At 39.5% G+C, this 22706-nt stretch overlaps 1 protein-coding gene and 1 long non-coding RNA gene across 3 annotated transcripts in view; both read right to left on the bottom strand.

The window, feature by feature from the left end:
• The window catches only part of samd12 (sterile alpha motif domain containing 12), a 136926-nt gene that overhangs the window by 14379 nt on the left and 99841 nt on the right, over nt 1-22706 (bottom strand). The gene's annotated exons all lie outside the window — the stretch shown is intronic.
• On the bottom strand, nt 6976-19263 carry LOC146492996 (uncharacterized). Its single transcript, XR_014871834.1, has 2 exons — nt 10630-19263; nt 6976-10239 (listed from the first exon to the last, which is right to left on the bottom strand). It is a non-coding gene; the product is annotated as an uncharacterized LOC146492996 (long non-coding RNA).

Below are 22706 nucleotides of genomic sequence, written 5' to 3'. Positions count from 1 at the left end.
GAGGATTACTGCATTTACACTTCAACTTAAAAATAGCCCCCGTGATAATTTATTTAGCTTGAGCACGCCATTCAGCATTGTGTTTCCCGAGAATAGACTTTTCCCTATCCGAGTCTCTATGAGATTCTTCCTCACTTTTTTCCCCCCTTCAGTATAGCGATGATATTCTTTTTATCTCCAATTCCCTAAGAAAGTATGTCTCTCTAAAAAAATATATTAAAAAAAAAAATCACAAATAAACACACTGGCCATGTTTGCCCGCACAAAACTTTAAACCAGCTATACAATACTTTTACATAAACCTTAGATATACTTACTCAGTGCAGTGGATCAATACCTCTCAGCTACACCTTAGCAGGTACCACTCACCTCTGTGTTTGAGGACACAGTTTTTAAATATTATCCCTGCATAACATGACAACTGATTGACTACAAGAGTCTCGTCACCAGCCACAGACCTTACATTGCTGTTGACAAGAAAATGTCCTATAATAGCAGATGCCACTCATATCATCATCCATTGAATCTTCATGTATTTGATCTTGGTGTTACTGGATATACCTGTTGTGCAGTGACACGAGACTCCAGACTTTGCACCCAACATGCACCTAACTTTGTTTTTTGCACTTTATTATATACTTTAAGCAGGAAAGAGACAGAAGTAAGTGAAACAATAGAAACAAACAAGAAAATAGACCGAGCCTAAGATGCCAATTTGGACACAATACATTATAATCACTATTATTACCCATTGAGTTTGCCTGCGTTTATTTTCAAAATTAAAGACATGACAGAGCTGTAAAGGATTAAGATACAAGTAATACAAATTACGCGAGGTCCCAACGTAACACTAGAGTTTTGGTTGACAAAGCGATGCATAACCTTTATTAAACAATAATTTCTAGCAATTTCAAAATAGATTTGGCTATTTTAGCTCTTCAACCCAAAGTATAAGAAATGAAAGCGGCATAAATAGTTTGTAACACAAAGAGTAACCTCTGTATGCTTACAAAAGCAAACAAAGAGGCTGAAAAGTGTAATATAATGTAAAACTGTACATTTTATTCATAAATGGGCCTTTGCCTGGCAGATTAAAGATTTTTTTTGAGATAAATTCAGTTTAATAATCTAATGTAATACAATAACCTTTAATATCACTGAATCTTTTAAAACTCTGCTTCTGAGGTGTCCACGTTCTTCATTAATAAATATCTGGTTACGGCATCTTTCTAAGGTCAGGTTCTGAGAGGGTTGTACATGACTTTATCTCAGCTATTGTAATGGACTTTTTATTGGTGCAACTGGTCCAGAAAATGCTGCTGCACGCCTCCGTACTGTAACAAGTAAAAGCAAGATCACATCTCCCCTGTTCTGACCTCCCTTCACTGGCTCTTTGCGCACTTCAAGATTGATTTTAACATTTTATCGTATGTTTTAAAATTTCTTAATGGGATATTAACACTTTACGTCCCGTCAAGGTCACAGAGGTCTATAGACCAGTTACCGCTGTCATTCTGTTCTTATTGTCTGACCCTTTTATTTTATGAATGTCGTTTTGGTTAGCTCTGCCATTTTAAATGTGCTTTATAAATAAAGTTGGACTGCATCAGTATTTTTTACTGAAATTCAGCTGTTATATGTGTGGTTTCCCAATATTGGGGTGTATCCCATGCTCTCCAGTCCCACCATGCTATCACAGCTCGATGTGTAGCTATGTGAAAATTCTCCATGGAGTGTAACCAAAGCCAATGGACATAAGAGAAATTAGCGTTACCACAACAATTCTGATTCTAGGACGAGCCTCTAAGCCAATGATAAACTGCTCAAGTGAAGAAAGCAATACTATTACCACAGTGCTATCCAATTTGCCCTTGGGGTACGCCTTAAAATGTACTTTGAGAATGCTTGAAGGAAATGATCCCACTCAAGCTTCTCAGTTGATGCGGCGCCTATCTAGACTCAAACGGGGCATGTTCAAAGTCAACAGCACTTAAATATAAGATATGGGAGGGGGGGGGCTTCAAATAGCACAGACAAAAAGGCTTGGTTGCTATTTTCGAACGTGGAAAGTGCTTCAGTAGCCGAGGTTAAAGGGGATCATCAGTCTTCGTGGCACAGTGAATCTCATTTTCCACAGAAATTTGATGACTCGACAACAGGGAGGATGGCCATGATGTAGACAGAGGGAGCACGGAAGTGGTGCTCAAAATAAGGAAAAAACTGCAATGTGTTTCACTCAGCATTTTCTCTTTTCTCTTGTCTCTCTCTCACCTTCTGTCTCTCACTACAGAAACCCTGAGAGCTATTGGTGAATAATGATGACCTCACATCACCATGGCTCTGAAACACTGGCAACTCTTGTTTCCCTTTGTCACTGGAGTAATAGGATCTTATTTCTCACTATCAGGTCTCTGCTCTTCTACTAGCTGTGAACAGTTGTGTTGAAGATGGCACCGCTTGTTGCCTTCTGTTCAAAGTGACCGCCAATGATTGAAAACAAATTAGGCAAACAAAAACAAAGAGGCATTCGAAATGCTTTAGCTAGCTACATCACCTTGTGGCCCAAATATGAAAAAACAAAACAAAACAATGTAAAACAGACTCGAGAGGTTTGACCATTGCTAGTTACTGTTATGCTGACAATGTTCCCATTATTGCATGGTACATAAGCCAATTTGTCAATCTGTAAACTAGAATAATGGCCACAGCTTGTGTTTGAGTTATGCTAGCTGTGCTATGCTAGCTTGGTCCAAGCATTTTCCTGTGATTGACTTTTAAAGTTATTGACCTGCTTTAAAATGCTACACTGAACAAAACTGGAACAAGATGATGATGAAGAAGAGACCTAATAGAAACACAACATTGTTCTTGTACTGCTGTGATGAACTAGCTTAGCTTGTTAGCCTACATACATACTAAATAGGAGAGAATTCCAATCATTAGAGTTTATGGTAATGGAAAAGCTTTTAGGGTTGGAAGACTACTGCAGCCAGATAATGGTATTTAAAAGGACTAATTCAGTGAGTAGATAGTAGAGGTGGGATGTAACCAAGTACAAATACTAACTGTACTCAAGTGGATTTTAAAAATGTTCTTTACTTTTCTTGAGTATTTTTATCTCTACTTTCTACTCAACAGACGTAAGCAGGAGGGAAGAATAACACAGCAAAAGCATGCTTACCTTAAGTAAACTTCTAGTGTGAACTCCATACATCCTACTTTGAGGCAGTTCATAACAGTGAAGTCAATAATCTACAATTTAGGCAACAGCAAATTTGTGTTCTACATAACAGATGGTCAGGCTGACTCCCTAATTACAGTTATCATTTAAGTTGAAATAACATTTTTATTTCCTTGTATTGTATGTTGTTGTATTGTATGTGGTTTTTCTATGTTAATTTGGCACATGTTTCAGTTTCCTGTGGACCAAAATGCCTGTTACAAACACCCTCCAACAAATTACTTTTTCCGTTTAATACTTTTATCTCAAATATACATTTCAAAGTCTGTATCTTTCACTTTTACATAAAACATTAACATACCTCAGCTTCTACCAAAGTATTTTTTTAAGTGAAGAACATATGTACTTTAGCCACCTCTGTTTTGATTGGTGTAGATGCTAATAAATATAGCCTTTGTCTTTTTTAAATTTAAGTTATTGTTTTTTAAATAACAATTCATTTTTTGCCTTTACCCAAGAAGGGTAAAAAATATCTTAAGAACAAGAGTACAATGAGAACAGTTAGAGTGGCCTTGTCAGGCTCTATGTGTATGAACTAAATGAATGAAGCCTATATCTTGAAATGGCTACATTATGCTAAAAGATGTTATTTTCATGCAAGGCTAAAAAATGCCTAAGAAAATGACTTAATATAATATGAAGTATATTTTGCGGTGTAATAATGTTTATCTAATGTAATTGCGCATTTTTTTATTGTTGCAAGCATTCTGTCAGTTTCATATAACAACAAAATGACTTGCATGAAATTATCATAAGCAAACTGCTGAAAACCACAACCAAAGACATTTTCTTTGTGTTTTCCTCAATTTCCATTTAATCTAACTCATGCATCCGTTTTGTCCCCGAAGGCACCATTTCCACTGATGGAATCATTACCCTCTTTCACGCAGTGACAACGTAAAGAAACAGTTTTCAGCATTTGGTTGCAGTTACCAAAGGTGCACTATTGAAAATATGCATTCTCTTGTCAATTTAGCCAGTGAAAGAGTTACAATAAGGAAGTGAGGAAGCTCTCGCTATTCTCTTCGGAGAGGACACTGTGTATACTCGGTAGATAAATCGGTGTGGTAGCGCAATATAGCGCCTTCCTCTCAGCGACATAACCAATCACCATGAAAGAAAATTTCATTTTCCTCTCTGCTGAAAACTTTTGGAAGCACTTTAATTCCTCTTGAGTGGCTCTGGGATTTCAAGTTTAAACTAATTTGCCTGTCTTGTAATTAAATAAGAAATCAATTCTACAAACAATTAGTTCCGCTGGCACATCCAAGCCAGTTGAGTGTGCAAATGCTCATGTGTGTGTGCATACAGTAGTGTTCATGCACATTTCTCAGGGTGTTTGCTGTGTGGGTGGAAGAAAATCTTTTTCTGTGAGAGTGATTGCTTTCTGTGCTTGGTGAATCTGAGAAATGCAGGCATACCTTAACACGTCGTCACGTTAAGAACTCTGTAATTCATCAGTACGAGACATCTGTAACAAACATGAATCCTGCAGACTGCTATCGGTATTGTTGACTACCTAAACGAACTGCCCGGTTTAGACTTTACCGCTGCTCTCGCAATATTCTAGCAATAACGCTGAGGACCTGAATCGAGTGTCATCAGGCACACAATAGGTATTTTATACAAAATAAAGTTTTGCATAGGCTGCTTTGCTTTTTCCATAAATCTCCCACAATGTATTTGAACAACCTGCAGACAACAGGTATGCATTCAGTTCGAGTGGGAGGAGAGAGCAATACAGATAATGATAGGAACATTATAGCAACTGCAATAAAACAAGTATCTTCAGGCAAAAAGAGGGAGCGCTACTTCCCCTACTAATTTTTGGCTGCATTTCCATGAGACATGTTTACTGTGAGTGGCAAATTAGCATCTGCACTCTCTTGCAGGGTTATCCCTGCACAATTGTTGCACGTCAGCACATAATGCTGAGCGTTCTTTTGCCTTAAAGCTGCACTAATTAATATTTTAAACAAACAAAATCTTCACGCGCAATGTACTCTTTACAATGCCTGCTGAAAAGCTAATGGCAGACACATAATTTTTGCAGATATCTGGAGAGATTTGTATAAGAGTTCTTATACAAGCATGGAAACGCAAACAACTCAAAATACATGCAAATGTAGCACCTTAGGGCTGTTTGTTGTCGTTCTAATGTTGTGTTTCTGCCACATACGGTCTTTGTTTTACAAATTTCTGATATCCAAATTAGTAATTCAACACAAGCCATAACTGCAACACAAGCAAACGAGTTAATTTTGTTCTTGTTATACTTTTGATTGATGCAACTAATTACAGCAGAAGACAGCTCAAACCCATTTTTCACTCTTGTAATAACTGATATCAAAATAATGCAAAAACTGCTTCCACTGAACTCTTAACAGGTCACTGTGGATTTTCCTATATTGTAAGGCAGTGCTCAGTCTTCATGTGCTGACACCGAAATCTTCCCACCAGTCCCTCACACCCTCCCTGCTTTAAAATAAATCAACCTGAAGTAATTGTGTATTCTGGGTACGCCACCTGCCCCGCCTGACTCTGTAGCATTAAACGTGTATTTACCAGCTAGGGGTCTGAATACGTGACGAAGCTCCTGGTTTCCCAGCGGGGCCATACCTGCCACGACTACACCGCATCGCCCTTGAGCTAGACACTTTTAACCTTAGCAGAGCACACAGGCACATCATGTCGAGTAGACTATGTATAAATGGATATAATTTTCGCGTCAGGGTGTGCGGGTCCCAGCGGATACAGAGGGGGCCATCTGCAGGCAATGAAGGAACCATATGATGAATATTAATCATCAAATGTGCAGCATATCTGGGGAGGCTGTTGTAAAGAAATACATCGAGGTGGGAATTGAACATATACATTCATTCCCAATCAATAGTGCCATACGCGCTGTTGCAACGAGGCAGTGTGCTCTAGCATGGCCTCCAGTCAGAGAACTGTAGTTAGAGCTTTATGTGTTTATGTGTGCGCGCCCAAGTGTGTTCAAATTACACGCACATTACACCGCCTGCGACAATGGTGGTCCTACTGTGCAAGGGGCTAGCGCTGCTCTCTGGTGTGTGTCTTTTTTGAAGCACACTCATCTCCTGATAACACACTCTCCAGTGTCTACCTGTAGCTTCATAATATGTCTGGGTCAACAGACATTGGTAACGCAGAGGGAGGTTAATGTGAAGCAGACAGTGTATCTGCTTCACTGCTGGCAACCATCAGCATTGTTTGCTAGATGTATTAGACACAGTTGGTGAACAGCGCTAGCAGAGCGGCACCCATTTGGATACAGTTGAGGCATCTGACAAACTTGAGATTTGATCTCCAACATAGAAAGACCTTGCATTACAACAACCTCCTGAACTTTGAATTTTTGTTTATTTTTTTCAAATGGACAAGCAGAAAAACGTGAATATTAAATTATTATTAAGTCTAATTTGTTATTTTTCAGGGTGTCAAACAAGGCTTTTGCATGAGAAATATTATGCATTGGCATTATGCATGCACTTTGCAATGTAAGGTAAAGACCTCACAATATTAAAAAGAAATGCCCCCTACGAGCAAGCGCTTGGTGACAGTGGAAAGGAAAAACTCCCTTTTAACAGGAAGAAACCTCCAGCAGAACTAGGCTCAGTAAAGTGAAACAACAGAGTCTGATTTCATGTTTTATTATGTGTGAAACATTGATTTCACCCCCCAACCCCCCGTTTTTTGTTTTTTTTTGCATCGTCTGCTAATGACTTAGAATGTAAAATATCAGAAGATTGTGCCAAAGGGCCCATTGCATTATCTCAGAGCCCTTTGTGGCTTCAGAAAAGGATTTGGTTTACACATGTTAAGCATATTTGAAGGCAGATACTGTATTGCAAATTTAGGGGAGCTAATGAATCATAAAAAATACATTTGACCCATCAAATTCAGTTTTAAACAGGCTCATTAGAAGACTGTACAAGTTGTCCTTCAAAGACAAAAGCAAGACGGAAGTAGGCAGAGGATTACTGCAGGGTATGATGGAGTCTACTATTGTACAAGCAAAATCGACTGCTTATGCTGAAGAACTTGAGTGCAATAGGTGTCCACTGTTTTTTATTTTATTTATTTTTTGAAACTGAAACTGGTCTCTTTGGGAAGTGAAAGTGAAGAGAGGGAACATTTGCACAAATGATGACTAATCGCCAAAGCCTTGTTTGCACGCGCCCCCCACAAATAAACGTGTCACCTGTTTTCACCGCCTACTTGACACTGAGTAATCACACAGTGAGAGACATCTGCCATGTTACTGGATGGCAGCGTTTCATCCCACATCACTCCTAGCCAGTTTGAAGAGAGAAAATAAGTGCCACAGGAAGCACTGTGGGCTTGGGCCTGACCCCTTAACACCAAGGGCCTATATCGAGGCTTTTCTTAGCAGTGTATTAATAGGCAAGCTATAAAGGGTTACTTAGAAAGTATTCCACATATTAAGTGTGGACTTATACAGAAGAATACCTGCTATGGCCAGAAATACTATACTAAGTGCTTATACTAAATGGGAAAAAGTAACAGCACAAAAACGGTGTTGCAGATGGAAGCAAAGGAGAAAGGAACAACCTAAAAACATGGAAACTATGGCTGGAACAAAGTACTAAATGAATGTGGCAAAGTGGGAGGTATACAAAGCACTTGAACAAGAGAGAAGAGTCGGTATAGCTTTTGAAAATGTCTTTGGCTAATATGTGTGGCAGATGGTTAGGGTAGAATTAAAACACAAGCAAAACACCAAACAGTAAAGAGAATCAAAGAAAGGCGTTACAGAGTCTAGTTACTGCATGTCCCTGCGTCTTCTTCTACAATACCTCTACCTAACCACACTATGTAGGTTCAAATAAACACTGAATAATTTAGAACCGCTATTTGACCCTGGTTTGCAGCGACGTAGGCTATATCAATAGGATCAGATGAAATTCAGGTACGCTGGATATGAGCCAGTACTCTAATGAAGGGCTATTACATATCCTTCTGATAACAAGCCTGGCTTTTCTGCTTCTTCAAGTGTAAGGCTAAGACTGGGGAGAAATGACTGAAGTACAGAAAGAAATGCAAATTGGGTTTTTTTTTCCCCTCAAGCATCCACTTTATGATAATCACATCTCTACAAGAAATGAGATGATTTGAGAAAACTTGGGGATGCCTAATTACCAACCCGAGAAGAAAGATTAATTTATTTCAGAGGCCATGAGTGTGTGTGTCTGTGACACAGGTTACTGGAGACGTGCTATTTTCTTTCATTGAAATACATCTCGACACACTTACTCGTCTCTTTTGCCATTTGGGGTTGAGCAGTTAACACAACACTGACACAATTATCTTGAGAATTTGATGCGATGAACGTGTCACCTGTTTATACATTCAGCAGGCGCGCAGACGCATTTGCATTTATTTGAAGCTGTGCTTGTAAGAAAAACGGAATTCAAATATTCACCTCGCTTTTAGCTGGTTTTTTTCTTTTGGTTTCCAGCAATTCCAGAGGGAAATATCAGATTCTAAATGCTGCAATTCACAGACTAGTTGCTAAGCTTGTCTACTATGCTGAAAACTGTGCTGAGGTGAGACGAATCCAAAACTCTGCCGCAATGCTATTTTGAAATATTCTAAGAAACATATCTAAAATACAAAAGTAAGTTGTATTTTTCTGCTTCTAAAAAAATCTTTTAGGATGAAAAACATGGGTAGACACTGAATTAGCCCCTCAAAATTTACTGTATGTTAAGTTGCTAAATTTTAATTAAAAAAAAAACAACAGGAAATCACATTCATGTAATACAAGATGCGTAAATAGTGCAGTATATTAACAGCTAGAAATTTATACTGGTAATTACTGAGAGTATAAAAGTTAAAGCACTTTGCATATAAATAGAGATACCATGTAAATACTGCAATAAAAGTATAATCTGTTTTCAGAAAGAACACCATCACATCAGTTAGGCCCCACTCACACGGCCCTAGAGACAGGTTGGTGATAAACTGGCAACCACAGGTCACAAGGGGAAAATGTGTACTGTATTCTCCGACTGGTTGTTAGTAATTACTGTCAGTTGCCCTGAAACTGATTGCTGAAGCAGCCCAATTCACACACACCTTTAGACAGATCAGTGATCCCCTGGTAACTGCCCTGAACAGCAACCAATTGGCACGTGGTCATTGGAGGTTGCTAGCAGTCTTGAAAATGACTGCAAACACAGTGCTGCACCGAAAACCTCCTTGCAAGTGTTTGGTTGCTAGCAGCTGCTAGTAGTGCACTATATATAATGACTTATCTACCAATCCCTTCTCCAAGATGTCATGAAAGTGTGAAAAAAACAGAATGTTCGCCATCAAAGTAAAAGCCGACCCTTTTAAAATGTGTTGGACTACACAACATTTACTTTACAGGCAAATGTTTGGCTATTTCCCATTTGTGTCCCAAGTTTCACTACAGTTTGGGGACAAGTGAAGACAAATGGGCATCTGTTGTGCAAACTATGAGGAACTGCAGCAATCTGCAAGTGACCAAAGCAATCACAAGAAGGTTTTTGGTGTAGCTCCCTCTTTATGATAATTTTATTGTCTGGGAACATTGCGCAGGTGCTGTACCAACTTTTACAATTTTAAAGTTCTCAACAAAAATGAAACAGCTTACAGGTTTGAGGAGGCACACTCTGTTGACTGATTTGAGAAGAGCAGCCTGGTCCTTAAAACCAACAAGCCCGAAGAGTTAATCAAAGTACCTTCACATACATGGACAAGCAGTTGAGAGTAGAGGAACTAAAAGTTTCTTGGGCACACCTTATTCAACATCCTGACATAGACCTTCAACACTAGTAAAAAAAAAAAGCCCACCATCGACAGCATCCTCACAAATGGTATAATGGTGTGGCACAGAAGCTGCACACCTGCTGAGCTGAAGGATCAACACCGAATGGTGAAGACTGCACAGTGTTTTTGTGCAGTTAGGCTGTTTTAGTCGCTAGCCCCTAGCCCTGACAGTGTAGCAGAAATGATGACAGATGATGATGGCAGCAGCAGCCGTTCTTCTCTGGGCGAGTAGCTTAATGTTGTTCGTGTGTAATTTACGTTGAGTAGGCTAACCACGTTATTACATTAATGCATGTAAGATGAACTAGCAAACGCCGTCGTAGTTACATGCGGCTGTCTTCTTGTTTGATGGCAGGTACTCCCTTCACCCTGGCCAAAAAGGCTAAAATGACCAAAGAAAAAGTGTAAAACAGCTAAACATGAGAGGTTTTTGGACAAAGTTTGTGTTTTTTCCATTGATTAAGCACTGGTTTGAGCACCGTTTAAGCACCGGCACCGTTTCAAAAGTACCGGTTTGGCACCGGTATCGGATAAAACCTAAACGATACCCATTCCTAGGTATATGTAGTTTTTCATGAGCTGGGAACCAGTAACACCCTCCTGAGTAATGGGTCATAATACAAATAGCAAATAACATGAAGTGCCCAAGACTTCTGGAAACAACATTCATGTAGCTATCCATGTGGTTTGTGGTATCAAAGTTTGCATGTTTTTGTAAATAAGCACATCAATGTGCACGTGCTTCAGACTAGCAGCCATGGGGTAGTGTATCAAAGGCAGCAAGCTAACAACGTATGCTTCAGTGCCTCTTTAAATGAATCATCTGTCTCACTGAGAGAGCACAAGGCACTTCAGAAAAATCTACTTGACCTGCTCTATAAGAGCACGCAGGAGTAAAGACAATTGCGCTAAACCCCACTGCTGCTGAACAAAAGGATTTCATTCTTCATTACGGGTGGAGGAGAAAATTAGTTTGTCTTCATGCACCAGTGGTGGCGAAGCAAGCAGGTAGAGTACAAACCGCCTTGCACCTCAGTTTGACAACCAAATAACCAGAACGGCTTCAGAGACTGAACCAAATAACACAGATCCTGCACAACAAAAGGCCATCACTGGCAAGCTAACTGTGATTCAGACAGTTAGTCAGTTGGAGGGAGTTGATAGACAAATAAGCATTGCCGCCCTCGTCTCTTTATCTCCTCGTTCTGTTTAAGACTGCAGTTGTGTGATTGATGGCTGAATGCAGGCCTTAATTTGTAGGAGGTGAAAAGATGGGGATTACAATGCCTGACAAAACAGGAACAAAGGAAGTGGAGATATAGATTGAAGGCAGGAGGAAAATGGAGATGTGAAGATCCATTGTTAATCTTCAGCACAGATAGAGTGACATTTGCTCGCGCAGAAGACGACGCCTGGTTAAATACTGCAACGCATATATATACCCAGTGGCATTCTTTGAATGCAAAACTACTTAAAAAAAACATTTTCAGCCTGTCACGATCGGCTAATATTTGAGATAGCAAGGCTTATATTAGGGTTGATGCAAATGCTAGTTGCCATGGTAATCAATGCCAAAAATCTGCATTCAAATGCTTCCTTTTATTGTTCAAGATTACGCCTGAGTTGTTTTGCCCTTTACTTTAAGACCCTTGCATTCATGCACCCAGGATGATGACGATAAACAGTATTGTTTATTGTCGTCATCCTGGGTGCATGTATATTATATATTTACAGGAGAAAAGTGCAGAAAAGAAAAGGCTTTCTCCAGTTAAGTTCTATAATCTTCATACTTTCTTTTGAGACATTTCACAGCCTTTTTTCTGTCACATACGAAGCATACCTCAAAGAGATAAGTGTCATAACTCGGAAAATAGAGAAATGGACTCGTGAGAGGAGACTCATTATCATCACTTCCTACCTTCCATTGTGATTCCTCCATCCTCCATTCACTCTAAACTACCTTCAGTTTCTGTTTGCATCTCCCTCTTTCCCCTTCATTAGAGACTTAATTGTTGGCCTTGTTTTAGCCCACATTTCACCAGAATGTTAATAACAGCTGTTTTGTGAAAGCCGCTGGCATCTCACAGATATGTAGAAGGTGTTCTTTGGCGTTTGGCTGTACGGCTGTGATCGTGGCAATGAAATTAAACACACTGGGCGAGAGTAATTCCTCAACGCGCCGGATTACTGATTTGAAGTGCCGTACTCTAAACCTAACCAAGCAGTTTGTAGTACTTTTGTCTCAGTTAAATATTTTCCCTGCTGATTCATCAAAGGAAACTGCTCTTTTCTATGATGGCAATCCCTTCTGATTCTGATTGATAGAAGGGCAATTTTTTGATCCCTGCTATAAGAATATGCTGTTCCAAACACTATTAAACATTCTCCTCAAGCTTCCCTCCTCCCTTCTTTGCTGTACATTTAAGGAGGAGTAGCTGGCAGGTAATTACATTCGCCTAAAGATCTTTATCCTGGTGTAAGTGTGATAGAGTCTCAAGTTAAGGTGGCTGTTTAAAGATCATTTACGACACACTTGTCATGTCACCACCGCAGAATCCGTGAACATGATTTGTTACACAGATGTGTAATTTTTTTCAATTTTTAATTTTTTTTGCACAGACAAGCTCAGTCTTCAACGCACGCATAATCACTTGCACTTTGCTTCACCCCACAATTACAGAAACAGCCACTTCAGGCAATTTGAAAGCAGCCACAATAAACGAAGGTGTTTACATCATCAGAACGCTTTTCCCCTTCAGGAGAAAAGAAGAGAGGAAATTAGTGTCGTTCTTCACATGTCAAGATTAAAGAGCGCTGACTTGAGTAAACACTGCCTTCTCATGTATACTGATGGAGACCCTCTTTGGGCTTACTAAAGGCATGTTATTACACGTAAACAAGTTAAGTCAGTGGATACTCGGTACGTGTGCGTTAAGAAACAAACAGTGGGTTTTGGCTTGTTTGACATGACAGGCCTGCATAGGAAGAATAGAGGGAAAACTCTGTGCAACAGTGTAGTAAAGCAGATCGGACAAATGGCAAATTACTGCATGTTCGGCTTTATATCACCTGAAACGCAGTACAGACAAACACTGCTGCAGCAAGGGTGTGCTGTTAACTGGCTTCTGCTTAGTTGCAAAGCTTTAAACTGAATTTGATTCAACAAAGCTTTGAATTTTTGGCTTGCTTTTCATTTCTCCCAGCACTGAAAAACAAACAGTGTATGCTGCATTGTTCCCATGTAACACTGGGCTGCCAGCACCCCTGTTTTATTTACAGCTATAAAAAAAACAAACATATGTTTTCCAGAAACCGATAGCAACTGGGACTGGTTTACTTACATTAGCAAATATTAGTGCAAATTACCTTCGTTAGTCATCAGAGTACATTCTTAATCTTCTAAAGAGCAGCTCATATACCTGGCTGTCTAGAAGCTTCCACTCATATCATATACCCAAATGGACTAGTTGGCATAAATTTGTGGTTGTTTGGCTCTCACCAGAGACGGGAAGTAACTGTAATCCGATTACTTTTTTTCAAGTAACAAGTAAAGTAAGGGATTACTATTGCAAAAACGGTAATTAGATTACCGTTGCTTTCCCGTAGGAACGCTGCATTACTAAAACCGTGATTTTTTTTGTCTCATGACAGTGACGCAATATTAGTGACAACAGCTGTGTGCAGATCAACAATGGATAATATATCGAGTGGGGGAGGGAGTATGAGCGTGCAGCGTTTAAAGCGTGGAAGTACTGACCTTACTTTGAGTTTGATTCCATAAAAAGTGACAAAAACATTAGTGTCCGTTGTACATGGGAAGAAAACTTCTTTTTACAGCGAAAAAAACCCCCTAAACTTCCAAGCAAGCACCGAGTGCTACGATGTAATGGGAAATTCACAGAGAAACTCGCGGATTCTTCCACTGACCGCTGCGGAACACCTGCACCAGGGTAAACCTCCGCCAACCCCACTCCTGCTTTACAGGTGAAAATAGAGCAACAGGACCGCTAGTCTTTGATTTTATTTATTTTCTGCTGTGTTTTACTTGCATCTATTTGAAAGAGTGAGTGTAAACACACACACAAAAAAAATTTACGTTATGTGCTGGAATGTGCAGAAAATAGGTTTAAATATTAAACAAATTTCTTCAAGTCAGAGAATGTTGCATATAATTACATCTTTGCTTGATGCATAAAGTTAAAAGATTAAAACTAATAAAACAAGTTTTAAAAAGGGACTTTTCCATTTGATTACATTTTGTATGATGGATTATGTAGAAAAAGTAGAATTGGGCTGAAAGATCTATTTCTCTATCACCTATTCAGGTTGTAAATCGTGTTTTTAAAAAGTAACTAAGTAACTAGGTAATTAATTATTTTTGAAAATAAGTAATCAGTAAAGTAACGGGATTAGTTTTTTGGGGAAGTAATCAGTAATTAGTTACTGATTATTTTTTTCAAGTAACCTGACCAACACTGGCTCTCACATACTTTTATACAAATGTGAGTAAAATATGCTTGGAAAAAATGGATGTGAACATCGATGCAAAGTGATAGAAAAGAGGTCTGACAATGTTGACAAGAATGAAATGAATATTTAGGTGCGATTGTTTTCTCCTCAACATTTCACACAAACTAAACGCTGACACGTTATCACATTTCTATTTAAGATGATATTTAAGATGAGTCTCCGCCAACAGCTTAGGAGATATCTGCCTTTTTAGCTGCTACTTGTTCACTATAATCTTGCTGCTTAAATCACCCATTTCTGAAGCTTTTGGAATATTTGCCATCCACTGACCAAATTTGGCTGTCGGGGTGAATTACTCAGCCATCATCTATAGAAACATCCGCCCATCTACCGACTGAAAGGGTGCACACACATGTAGAGCTGCAAAATAGGGCTTATTTGCAGTAAAAAACATCTTATTGTGTATTAACTGCATTAAATACGTTCCACAGTGCATACCACAAACACGTTTGAGAATGTTTAACTCTTCGACACGGCCTGAAATTTCTTATATAAACCTTTATCACTCCACAAAACTTGCTGCAACAGATTTTTGGTGCATTGTATAATTTGACATACCTCAGCCTTTTTTGACTTTATCCTTGTCTTTTATCCTGTAAGATCAGCTTCTTGACAGCCATTCTTCCACTGAGATCTACACTACGCGGTCCAACTGAAGGGTCACATGCATCTTTCAGGTCCTGTGTCAGCAGTTTGCTCGTTTTTTTTCTTTCTATTTCTTAAGGACATGACAATACTAGCAGTATTTCAGATACCATTCATCTGTTGTTTATATATTATTTTCCTTCACCTCTTCTTTTGTCCTCCACTTGCACAGATTCCTCAAAATTTTAAGAATGCACTACACACCATGCCATGAAATACCATGCCAAATTTCTGACTAAAATTTCTGACTCTTCAGGAATCACCTTGGTGCAAAAATACAACCATATAACCGTTTTAGCTTTGGCATTTTTGTATATTCACCTAAAGAGGTAGGAACAAATTATGAGTTTCTGTGACAGGCTGAGAGTTACAAAGTGCCTAAAGACACTGTTTTGCTCAACTCTTACGCGTAGATGTTAAGGTGCCTTTTTTCTGCTTGAATGATTCATGGGTGAATGCCAAGTGGCTTGACAAGCAAATAGCAAAAAGAAAAAAAAAAAGAGCATTCTTGTAAAATGGTCAGGTACAAGGACTGAAAGGTAAATGAGTAAAAAGGCATTTAATATCTAAAGAAAACCCTTCAAAAAATCCTGGAGAACTATTGCTCAAGACCACTTTAAAAAAAAAACTACAAATATTCAGGCTGCTTGGACACAAGATATAAAGAAATTAAGGATAGCTCAAGACCTTTCCACAGTATTGTATAGCCATGTGGTGGTTGAAGAGGCCACATCTTTTGTCAAGTATAACTTTAAGTCTTAATACAATTGAAACAAGTGAGATCATCATCACAAGTGACCGCACTTACAGCTTTTTGGACTATCTGCTGAAAAATGCTTTATTATGTGTGTGAGGAAGAGTCCCTGCTCACTTTGCTGTTCATTATAACAGAATAAAAGTTAGCACGTCTCTCCTCCACAGCTAGTCAGTAAACTTCTATGTAAATCACCTCATTACTTCAGTAAATCCCAAAAGTGCCAAAATATAGCACCGCGAGAATTATTACACTTACTTTTGTGTGCTAAACATTAGACTCAAGAGAGAAATTGCATCAGTGCTGATGCCATGCAAGAATCATGCAAACTCTCAGCCTAAGAACATTTGTTCCCCGGGAGATGGTGAGCCGATGTCGCACGACAGTGACATTTTGTACACTCTCTGAGGAATAAGCGGGCAAAAATGAGATGCCACTATGATTAATAACCCTAAAAATTTATGCACACAGTAGACTTCAGGTGGCAACAATATGGATTCTATCAAGCGAACAATGACAAAGTTTAGCAATTTTGGCTCCAAAGGTGCAGTCATGCACAACGTGAGGTAGCCAATTTTTATAAAATGTAATTTGCAGCAAATGCATGTATAGGTATTCAACTCCCAGTAATCATGTAGAGCTTCCTTCAAAACAAAACTGCAATCAAAGAGGATTCATAAGTGTGTGCAAGACAGTCATCGTTTGTGTGTGTGTGTGTGTGTGTTTACTTGCAGAGTGATGACTGTGTGTATTTTTGTGTGTGTGGTACCTGCCTGCCTCCTTCACTATTCTCCATCAGGCTGTGTGCTGTCAAGCTGTGTTGTATAGCGTGGAACCATTCGATCAGTCTCAGGGAATAGAGTGTGTGTCTGCAGCGCGGCGATGGCCACCACTCTTCTCCCAGGAGTCAGTTCACTTTAATTGAAACTCCACTGAAACACAAGCCCGGGCAGTACAGTAGCTCACACAACACTGTTATCTGCAGCATCTCTGTCTCCCCATAGAAATAGAATTAGACTGACAGCCCCTGGCCTGGAGACCTGCTTTGTGACCAACACACACACAGGCAAACACACACACTGACAAAAACCACTCTGTCTTGCACCAAAATAAATTCACATACAAAACACAGTACCACAGTAACAAAGACAAAGGTGAAAGCACATACACACACACATGCGCACACACCATCATATAAACACACTCACCAAAACAGTGTGCTGGAGTGGCTGTGGCTCTCTATCAACCAAGAAATCTCATATTGGTCTGCACTATATTGGTCTGAGCTGCCACAGAGGAGAAAAGAGAACACGGAGGAGGAGATGATGGAAAATAGAAGGATGAATTGAAGCAGAGTGAGCGATGGGAATGAGACAAGAGAGCAGAAACAGAGGAGAGAAAGAAGGCGACATTAAAGGAGACCAGAGATGGGAAACGAGTACACAGATGGCGGGTGTGTGGAGAGAAAATGAATAGTTATCTTCTTTCTGGGCTTCGCTATGCCTCCTTGTTTGAATTGGGTTCAGGCTAAAGTTTAAGAGCTAATGACTGTTTAAGCCTGTTAATGAAACCATGGGATGCAGATTTCTCACACAATATAAGTAACTGAATAAATAAATGAATAATGTCAGAAGAACCTTTAACTACCATAGCTGCCCAGGAAATATAGATAATTATGTGTATAGGAAATATTTTTGCTGTGTTTCTAACTGTTTCGTAGCAGGAATCTGTATTTTATATATACAGATATGCAGATGGGGATGATCGTGTCTCAAGAGTTGGCAGTTCATCTTGTAATTGGAAGGTTGCCAGTTCGAGCCCCGGCTCCGACAGTCTCGGTCGTTGTGTCCTTGAGCAAGACACTTCACCCGTTGCCTACTGGTGGTGGTCAGAGGGCCCAGTGGCGCCAGTGTCCGGCAGCCTCGCCTCTGTCAGTGCGCCCCAGGGCAGCTGTGGCTACAATGTAGCTTGCCATCACCAGTGTGTGAATGTGTGTGTGTGTGAATGACTGAATGTAGTGTAAAGCGCTTTGGGGTCCATAGGGACTAAGTAAAGCGCTATACAAATACAGACCATTTACCATATATGTAGCCACAAGGAACTCATGCTTTGCAGATCTACTCTGTTAATAGAAACCTTTGATAACACTGTGGCTGTTTGTTGTGTTTGCAAATAATTGTCACGTTTATTGAGGATAACCTGGTGTCTGCTTTGACGCCAGTAGACCCGTTATGCTGCATAAGTTTTGTAGGGATCAACAGTAAAATAAGCATTGTGCTTGGAAATAATTACCAGAATACTGCTGCAAAGTGATTAATTAATTAATTATTTCTGGCATTAATTCAACACAGTGCTGGAAACATCCGTCAAATTCTGGCCCTACCAATTAAATGTTGCAGCAGTCCTAAAAAAATCATGAGACCAAGCAACGTTTTTCCAGTTTCCTATTGTCCAATTTTGATGAGCCCGTGTGAACTGCAGCTTCATTTTCATCTTCTTATCTGACATTAAGGGCCCCTGGTGTGGTCTTCTGTTGCTTTGCAATACCACGTGGTGTGCATTCAGATATGCTCTTCTGTGGACCTTGTTTGTAATGAGTGGTTATCTGAGTTGTTGTCGTCATATCACCTTGAAGGCCTCTGAACTGACACTGGATATTTCTTCCTTCTCAGAGCATTTTTTTGTAAACCCTAGAGATGATTGTGGAGGAAGATTCAATCCCAGTGGATCAGCAGTTTCTGTAACACTCCAAACTAAACCATGACACGTTCAAAGTCAGTTTGATCTGCAGGTCTTCTCAAACATGTCTACATGTCTAAAAGCATTGAGATGATGCTGATTAGAATTCTGTATTAATAAGTAGTAGAACAGGTGTACCTAAGAAAATGGCAGGCGAGTACAGGTGCAAAAATACCCACAAAACACACACAGACACACACAACAGTCAGTGTTGTGATTGCAGTGGAGAATGCACCGTCTCCTCTTCTCCTCAGATGCAGTCTACATGAAATCAGGTTAATGACCACAGAGAGGCCAGAAGAAGTTGATGTCAGACGACCAATTATTAGGACAAAAAAACATTTTTCAACTTTCAAATAGTTCTTTGATAGTTTGCTGACTAATCTTAAAAGTAGGGTGTATTTCCCTTTGCACGTTTATGGAAGGGTATACTCTTTTTAACCCCCCGTAATCAATAAATTATGTATTCTGATATTTAAATTTAAAAAAAAAAAACTGTTATGTTTTTTTAAAAAAAAAATTACTGCGTCAACTGCATCAGTTGAAGTGTATGTACACTTCAACTGCATCAGTTGAAGTGTACATACACTTCAACTGCATCAGTTGAAGTGTATGGATGGCTACCTATCTATCTACCTTCATCCATGCCTATTAGCTTGAACACTCATCATCATCACGGGGGTTTCTTTGTAATCTCGAAACACAGATGTGTGTAGTTTGGCTTGAATGTGCAGAAATCACAAGTACTGTACTACTGGTAATGTAGCAATGATCTTGTGAGAAGAAAAAGGTGCATTTCTTGGCTGGCATATCACCATAGCTAAAAACTGAATGAAAATTTTCCATAATTTTATTATATTTAGACTGAAAAATTGGTCATGAAACAAAGGCTAAATGCGTATGAATATAATCCTATTAGAATATGTGGGCTGACTTATATCATGATGAATATGTGGATAAACGATGGCTTTTGGTAAATGTTTCCTTTGTTAAAAAGGAAAGCAGAGTTCACTACATTGTTATCCACTTTTCTAAACAACATGTAGGAATGTTACAGATTTGTGGGCATGTTTTGCTCATCGTAGATCAGCTTTCATTGATTTGTTATGCTTTTTGATTCCTCTCTCTCTCTAAAAAAAAAAAAGCAATACAAAAAAGAAAAAGAAGAAGTGAACTATCAAATATTAATTCGCCTCTAAACCCTTTGCCAGTTGTCTTGATCCACACCATGATCTGAGCTTCTGCAAGGCAGGGTCACATGGTACCATGCAGCAACAACATTTTGAGAGGGTACTTCATCACCCTTCCCCAATTTAAAATTTCACACCGTTTGCTAATGCATCCCCACCATTAAGGACCGCATAATGAGCAGCAGGACACTGTTTAGCATGCAGTAAACACCTGCTTGGCCCCAAATCATATTTCACTCTTTCTCATCGTCAGCAGCTCTTACAGAGATAGTGTAGGAGCTGAGATGTAGAGGACAGGAGGAGCAAGAGGGGCTATTTGTATTCTACTAATCCTCCAGTACAGTACTGCAGAGGGTAATGGGGGTTAACAGGACTTTCACTTAAACACACTCTGGACTCCCTGCTCTCAGGGAGATTCTTAGGGGCGAGAGTAAGGTGCACCTCCAGATATGAACCCTTCCAGTGACATGCTCACCTGAGGACTGCCGAAACTCTTTGATGGGGTCGTGAAACTAGGTGAATTCGCCCATCGGAGACAGTGGATGGCAAAGGTCAAGACAAGGGAAAATTACAGCGGAAGGGGAAGGGCACATGTGGTCGTGGTAAACCATAATTGTGTCATTTGTCTGTTAATGATGCTTTTGTGAAGGCGGGCATAAGCACACACGTATGCAAACGTTTCCAGCAATACACACAAATCTAACATTGCTGTAGTTCAGTATTTGTGTAATGGGAGTAACTACCAACAGTGAGGTTTCTTGTGTTTTTTGTTGATTTAAGCACACATTTTAACTACATTTCAAAAGTTTGTCTTTAAGTCTTTCTAAATGCATTTCACAGCTATATAATATGTTGGCTGCTACATTTTACTACTAATGACTCGGTATAAACTGCTCCCTTAGTCACAAGGGGTCACCATAGTAGAAGGAGGTGCAGATTGGATTTGGATGAGATTTCTTCGTGGGATTTGTGTCTCTTCCCAGCCTCAAATTGAGAATCTTTTGCATGTTAGGTAAATGCGTTAACCACTACACTCTGAGCAGACTGTTCTCACTCCTGAGATGTAATATACTGACGATTTGTCACATCCCGAGGCGTTCCATGGGAATGCAAAAGTTGACCTTCCGCGTTCCAATGCTACACGGCGGGTTGTGGATGAAGTCCAGTAGAATGACGGTCGCGAGAATAGACGTTCCAGCCATGTATTACCGCCCTAACCCTAACCTTAACCACCACTTTAATGACGCTGGATTGTGTTTTCCAAAGCAATTTAAGCAAAATAAACATACATGTGTAGATTCATTCCAAACGGTTCTTATGTTTCCTCATTTTTCCGATCTCGTAAAAACATGGGGCGTGTTGGGCCGATTATACTGCCGATTTGTCACCTAGCGTAAAATGTTACGCTTTAGGAGTGAGAACGTGTTGCTCTGAGCCCTCTTCACGATCCCTCTTCTACACTTGCCCAAACAATCTGAGCCTTGTCTCTCGAACTTTGTCTCCAAAACGCTCAACCCGAGCTGTCCCTCTGACGTCTTCATTTTAAATCTCGTCAGTTCTGCTCGCTCCCAATAAAGTCTTTGCCTGCCATGTCCAGCTTGGCCTCCTTTTGTCAGAACCACTGAGTAACATCACCTCCCCAGCTATGTGAAGATGCTGCTTAAACATACTCTATATATGTTTGTGTATTTACTTCATCCATTTCTTCAGCCAAAGCAGAAGGCTTCTCGTCTTTTTGTTACAGGGTCCTTCTACACTGAGCTTCTATATTTCCCTAACTAGACACCTGTCTGAGTCTATATACAGTATTTACACAGTGGAGTCTTCATCAATTAATCATCAATCCACTCATCTATTTCATGACTGTTTTTTCATGTTTTGCCTATTCTGCTCATAGCTGCACGCCCGGTCGCCAGGCAGAGTTCATGCATACTTAGAGGTATGTTAAGCATTTTCAATTCATCTATTCATTTGTATTATATCTAGTACATATAGTGAGGGCACTGCATCCATTATATCTTTTATTAAATATAAAGTAATATAAGATGCAAAATGCATGACTGTGGCAGAGACCAAAATCTAGATGAATGCACCTGTTGCTGCACATACATTTGTAAATTACTGATGCTGAATGCACAGAACATTTCCTCTCTAAATCATATATTAGTCTTACATTTGCACATTCCATTTGCAGATCATACAGCAGCTTTACATGCTGAATCCATTGAGTGGAAAAAGATTTGACCTGAGGCTTGCAGTGCATCCATAAGGCTCATAAAGAAAACATTATCTCTAAGAGAACATGAAGTTCCAGTGCTTTAACTGAAAAGATGTGTTCACATGTTAATGCAGTCTGGTTTTTTGAGGCGTTTCAAGGCAGTTATGCTGTAAAATATTATTGTAACCACTCATTATAAATGGATATTATTCAAAAATATTTTCAAAATATAGTTTCGCTAGAGTTCATCAATTGAAGCTACACATTTCAAACTACACACTTCTTCTGAGGTCAGGCCCCATGGTTTGTAAGCATTCACTCTGCTGAAGTGTCCTTGAGCAAAGCAGTTAACAGCTGCTAGCTCATATTCTCTGTGTTACCCTGCACTCTGACAGTGTTGAGTGAAAATTATTTTTCTATAAAATATAAGCCAAAGAAATCTAAAACATTAAAGTACACTAAGCACTAGTGGTGCAACGGATCAAAAATCTCACGGTTCGGATCGGATCGCGGTTTTAAGTCTCGGATCAATTTTCGGATCAGTGAAAA

The sequence above is a fragment of the Neolamprologus multifasciatus genome, chromosome 22, assembly GCF_963576455.1.
Source record: "Neolamprologus multifasciatus chromosome 22, fNeoMul1.2, whole genome shotgun sequence".
NCBI lineage: Eukaryota > Metazoa > Chordata > Actinopteri > Cichliformes > Cichlidae > Neolamprologus > Neolamprologus multifasciatus.
This window is presented reverse-complemented; position numbering and strand designations above follow the sequence as displayed.